This window comes from Castor canadensis, chromosome 1, assembly GCF_047511655.1.
Source record: "Castor canadensis chromosome 1, mCasCan1.hap1v2, whole genome shotgun sequence".
Lineage (NCBI taxonomy): Eukaryota > Metazoa > Chordata > Mammalia > Rodentia > Castoridae > Castor > Castor canadensis.
In genome coordinates this window covers 59,377,784-59,384,238 of record NC_133386.1, presented here as the reverse complement: position 1 = coordinate 59,384,238, position 6,455 = coordinate 59,377,784, and positions in this window count along the sequence as shown.

The following is a 6,455-nucleotide window of genomic DNA, read 5'->3' as shown; positions in this document are numbered from 1 at the left end:
TGTGGGTGTAGTGGACCCAGGTGATAATCCCATTCTAAGAGGGCTGCGGAGCATCTGGAGTGTTCTCGTTTTTCGGAGCATCCCGTATCAGCCGGAGCTTGAGTGGGTTTGTTGGATGCTTCCGTGCGGACCAATTTTCCTGTTTTTTCTCCGGAGGGTGAGCCCGTCTTACATGGGAATGGTGTACCCATGCTGCAATCCCGTCGACCCATGCTGCAATCCCGTCGACCTTGAGGGAGGTAGGGGTAGTAAACAGTACAACATAAGGTCCTTTCCATCTAGGCTCTAGGGTTTTGGACTGATGCCTTTTAACCCATACCATGTCACCCGGGACTATGCCATGTTCCGGAGCCGGGTCCCTCTTAACAGCGTGGTATGCTTGAATTAAGGGCCAAATCCGTTGTTGCACTTTAGCTAAAGCCTGCAACATGGTCAGGTAATTTGGGGCCAGATCACCTAGTTCTGGGCTTAAGGTCCTCTGAATGATGGGGGGTGGAGCCCCACACAGGATCTCAAAGGGAGTTAGCCCATGGACATAGGGGGAGTTCCGGACTCGGAAGATGGCCAAGGGAAGGAGCGTCACCCAATCACCGCCAGTCTCCAGGGCCAATTTGGCTAAAGTCTCCTTTAGTGTCCTATTCATCCTTTCTACTTGCCCTGAGCTCTGGGGGTTATATTCACAATGTAGCTTCCAATTGGCCCCCATAGTCTGGGCTAGTCCCTGCAGGACTTTACTAACAAAAGCTGGACCGTTATCTGACCCAATTGCCTCGGGCACCCCATATCTGGGTATGATTTCCTCTAGCAAAGCCTTTGCCACTACCTGACTCGTCTCCTTCTTTGTAGGAAAAGCCTCCACCCAGCCTGAAAAGGTATCTATGAATACCAGCAAATATTTGTACCCAAACTTTCCCGGTTTTACCTCAGTAAAATCCACTTCCCAACTTCTTCCCGGAGCCCTCCCCCGTTCCCGAGTACCTGTATGGTGCCCCTCCCTTCGTCCTGGTTTCATGATTGTGCAGCTGGCACAATCTTCCACAATTTGGCGGACTGCTATGGTCTGGTTCGGAAATCGGAGCTGCGCAGATGTCAACAAGTCTAGTAATTTTCTCCGCCCCAAATGGGTGGACTTATGTAAGTTAGCCAACAGGAATCGTCCGAGTTTTTCAGGCAGAATTAACTTGCCTTCCAAGTCGCTTTTCCATCTGTCTTCCCCTTCTCTAAAGGGGGAGTGGGCTCTCATCCAAGTGAAATCCTCTATGGAGTATTCTGGTCGGGGGGGTAGCGGAGGGAGCTCTGGGACCGGCACGTCTATCGCCGCAACCGTGGAAGGTTGCCCTGTCTCCATGGAAGGACTCACCATTGCTACTCTCTTTGCTTCTTGATCTGCTCTGTTGTTACCGACAGCTTCCGGCGTCTTGGCAGACTGGTGGCCTGGGACATACATCACTGCCACTGCCTTCGGTTTTTCCACTGCCATTAATAGACGCTGGACTTCGGCTAGGTTCTTTAGATGTTTTCCTTCTGCTGTGCGGAATCCTCTTTCGCGATAGATGGCCCCGTGGACATGGATGGTACCGAAAGCATAGCGGCTATCGGTGTAGATATTGACTCGCTTTCCTTTTGCCCTCTCCAGGGCCTCTGCCAAGGCAATTAATTCCGCTTTTTGGGCTGATGTTCCGGGTGGGAGGGCGCTGCTCCATACCGTATTTCCTTCTTGGTCGACTACAGCTGCCCCTGCCCTTCGGGCTCCATCTTGGAAAAAACTGCTTCCATCCGTGTACCAGTTTAATTTGCAGCCGGACAGGGGGGTATCCTTTAGGTCAGCCCGTACCTGTGTAAATTCGGAGAGGAATTCTTTGCAGTTATGGACAGGTGTCTGCAGTTCCGGGTTAGGCAACAAGGTGGCAGGGTTCAGGATTACGGGATCTGTGAATGTGATCCGAGGGGAATCCAACAAGAGCCCCTGGTAGTGGGTGAGCCTGGCATTCATCATCCATTTCCCAGGGGGTTGTTTAAGGGTTCCCTCCACCGGGTGAGGGGCCGTTACCCAGAGGGCCTGTCCAAAGGTTAGTTTATCGGCTTCTCTCACCAGCACGGCAATGGCCGCTATGATGCGGAGGCAGGGGGGCCATCCTGCCGCTACTGCATCTAATTTCTTGGAAAAGTATGCCACTGGTCTCTTCCAGGGACCTAGCTGTTGGGTCAAGACTCCTTTGGCTACCCCCTTTTTCTCATCTACAAACAGAGTGAATGGTCTTGTAGGATCTGGCAAGGCTAAGGCAGGGGCCTGCAAAAGAGCGTCTTTTAGCTGATCAAAGGCCTGTTGTTCTCTCTCTCCCCAACTCCAATCTGGAGCTTCTTTGGTGGCCTCATATAGGGGTCTGGCTATTTCCGCAAATCCCGGAATCCAGAGTCTACAGAACCCTGCGGAGCCCAGGAATTCTCTCACCCCCCTAGTGGATGTCGGGGATGGGATAGCCAGAATAGTCTGTTTCATGGCATCAGTCAGCCATCTTGCCCCATCTGCAATCCGATAACCCAAATATGTCACTGACCTTTTACAGATGTGAGTTTTCTTGGCACTTGCCCGATACCCCAGCTCACCTAATTCCGTTAGCAGGTGTTCAGTAGCCTTGATGCACTCCTCTCGGGTTTCTGCCGCTAACAGTAAGTCATCAACATACTGTAATAGAGTGACTCGTGGGTGGCTCCGACGAAAAGGTTCCAGGTCCTGGCTCAGGGCCTCATTAAACAGGGTGGGAGAGTTTTTAAATCCTTGCAGCAGTCTGGTCCAAGTGAGCTGTCCGGATTGGCCCCCATCTTCTTGCCATTCGAAAGCAAATAGCGGCTGACTAATTTCTGACAATGGAATGCTGAAGAAAGCATCTTTCAAATCAAGGGTTGTATACCATACTTGCGAGGGGGGTAGGTGGCTGAGCAAGGTATAGGGATTCAGAACGGTGGGATGAATGTCCTCCGTCCGCTCGTTTACCTTTCGTAGGTCTTGCACAGGCCTATAGTCCCCGCTTCCCGGCTTTCGGACGGGGAGCAGAGGAGTATTCCAGGCAGACTGACAAGGCCGCAGTACTCCTTCCTTTATTAGCCTGTGGATATGAGGGGCTATGCCTCTTCGGGCCTCCTCAGGCATAGGATACTGTTTCACCCGAATGGGGAGAGCAGAAGCCTTCAATTGTATAACTACGGGCGGGAGGTGTTTGGCGAGGCCGGTTCCCGCAGTCTCTGCCCAGGCCGTGGGAAATCTTTTTACCCAATGAGTCATGTCCCCTCCTGGTTCCTGTTGACTCTCAAACAGACGATGCTCGTCAGCCAATGATAGGGACAAGACATGAATCGGGCTCCCTTCTCGATCAGTCACAATTATTCCATCTGGTTCAAAATGGATATGGGCCCCTATTTTGGTGAGTAGGTCCCATCCGAGCAGGGGAGCGGGGCTCTCAGGGACGACCAAGAAGGAGTGTGTGACCTGGTGTTTTCCTAAGTTCACCTTTCTTTTGGTAGTCCATGTACATAACTGCGTACCGGTGGCCCCCTGAACAACACTTGTTCGTGCCTTGTTCAAAGGTCCATGTGCCTTGTTTAAAACCGAATATTGGGCACCGGTATCCACCATGAACCCCATTGGCTTCCCCTCCACATGCATTGTTACCCAGGACTCGGGGAGGGGGTCTGAGCCCCGTCTCCTTCAGTCCTCTTCTCCGGCTAGGAGGACTCTGGCCTGCTCTACTGCTCGTTCCCTTTCCCTGTTTTCCCCCGGTCTCCTTCCAAACCCTCTTCTTCCCTTTAACTTAGGACATTCTCTCTTCCAATGCCCCGTTTCCTTACAGTAAAAACAGTGTTCCTTATCCGGGGTCCTGGCGTGGCCCCCTCCCCTGGGTTGGTCCCGGACACCCGCTAGGAAAATACGAGCCATTTCTCTCTGTTGCTTTCGGTTTTCCTTAGCCTGGAACTCCCGGTCCTCCTTTCTCAATTTCTCCTGGGCCTCCCTGTCTTCCTTTCTCTGTCTTTCCTCCCTTTCTTCTGGAGTTTCCCTAGCGGTAAAGACCTTTTCCGCTACCTGCAGCATTTCCCTTATAGTCATCTCCCCTAAGTTTTCCTGTTTATTGAGTTTTCTCCTAATGTCTGGAGCTGCCTGATTAATGAATGAGAGTACCACAGCAGACCGGTGGAGGTCCGCCTCAGGGTCAATAGGGGTGTACTGACAGTATGCCTCATAGAGGCGCTCTAAGAAACCGGCTGGGCTTTCGTTTTCCCTTTGAACGACTGCTTTCACTTTTGCAAAATTGGTGGGCCTTCTCTGCAGCCACTCAGAGACCGGCCATAAGAGTCTGGCGGTAGATCCGAAGACGCTCCCTACCTTCTGCGGTCCCGAAATCCCAATCAGGGCGGCGTAGGGGAAAAGCCTCATCTATGGCCGGTTGGAGAGTTGTGGGTCTCCCATTATCCCCCAAGACGTTCTTCCTCGCTTCATTGAGGATGTGCTCTCGTTCCTCCATTGTAAAAAGAGTATTGAGCAGCTGATGACAGTCATCCCAAGTGGGACGGTGTGTATGCATGATGGACTCCAGGAGATCTATGAGACACTTGTGGTCTTCAGAAAAGGGCGGGTTCTGTGTCCTCCAGTTATATAGATCACTGGAGGAGAAGGGCCAGTACTGAAACTGTTGCCCTCCTCCCGGTCCCGCTTGGCCCACCATCCGGACTGGAAGTGTAGGGACAGTTTCCTCCCCCTGTGTTGATGAGGGGGGCCCATCTTCCCCCTCCCTTTCCCGGATCCCTCGGGGGCGAAGTCTTCGACCCATTCCTCCTCCTGCTGCCAGTCCTGTTGAGGAGGATGAGGAAATTTCCTCCTCCGGGGTACTGGCTTGGCCAGGGGGAGTCACGTATGGAGGCGGCCGATCTTCCTCTGCCCCTGCAAGGGATGGGTAAAGGGGGGAACTCTCTGGTAAGACCGGAGATGGTGAAGGAGATGCCCTAATTTGAGGACCGGTCAAGGTGGGAAGAGGAAGTTTTTCCTCCTCCTTTATGACCAAGGCGGGCGTGACTGGGGTTTTAGCCCCGGGGGCCAAACTGGAGGGGTGGGTCAGAAAAACTGTTAACCAAGGGGAAGGGTTCCTCACCAGATCCTCCCAAACCAAAATGTAAGGAACTTGGTCTGGATGGCCTCGATTGTCTGGCTGAAAAATGACTGCTTTAACCTTAGTGATCAGGTCTAGGGAGAGGGAACCTTGAATGGGCCACCCGACTCCAAAGGTGGGCCACTCTGCAGAACAAAAGGTGTCGAACTTACTTTTCTTGATGACCAGACCCGCATTTAAGGCCCTTTCTTTAACTTCTGGAAAGTGAGAAAGGATCAGAGACTTTGGGGTTGTTTGTCCCTGTCCCATTGTGGAAGGAGACTCAAACACCAAGAGAGATAGAACAAAAAGGGTAAAGGCAACAATAATTCCACACACACACAACACTCTCCAGCACTCGCTCGGACCGGTCCTTCTCTCACACTGGTGCGCACCCCATTCAACCTCCTCACCGTCCAACTGGGATATCAGGCCGAAAGGCGTCCACTTGACGGGTGGTCGGTCAACTAGCTCAATTAGTTCTTCACCTGGTGCCAGGGTTCCTAAAATGCTCGAGCCCAAATGAGAGGAAAGCCTCTCCCAATAGGACCCTGTGGTCCTCCTTGCGAGATTCCCAGAATGAATCTCCCTGGGGATTGGCCGAATCCCCGCTGCGGCCCAAATGGAACACTCAAGTTCCTCCAAATGAGGGTCTGGGATCCCCTCCCAACGCCTAGGACTTGGGATCGCCCCTGCTTTCTCGCAGGCAGGTTCTGTCTCTCGAGAAAATGAAATCTCGGTGGGACCTCCAAATGTTAGGACCCGGAATCCTATTCCCCCAAGAGACAGAGAGCCAGGCGTGAATGCAATCAACAAAGCAGAGTTTATTGGGCTGGCTAGCCAGGGTCGAGCTCCCACACGGACACGCAGGACCGGTTAGGAAAACACGACCCTGAGCCTCTTTAGGGGAAATCTTATATAGACCGCGGTGGCATGCATATTTTCGTTATCAACATTGGGCAAGCAGGCAGAGCACATCTTGCGCGTACCTCACATCTTGCACGTACCTCACATCTTGCATGTACCCCCCGCTCACATTCCCCACATTCTATATGCCCTAACTGAGCCCTGCCGCATTGCTTATCTTATCTACATGGGATGTTTGGTACTGGTTTCTCCAACAAGGGGGTTGGGGCCCGCTGAGACCTCCTATTCCTTTCAAACAGACCATACCTATCTCCTCCTATCTTCCTGAAAAACTTTCCCTGTCATGGAGTTAAGCAAGGCCACTCCTTGCCAATTCTGACCTCGAGGTGGTTCCAGCTCTGAGAGAGCTCATGCTTTATTTGGTGACCAGAGAATGGAGGTTTCATTTCC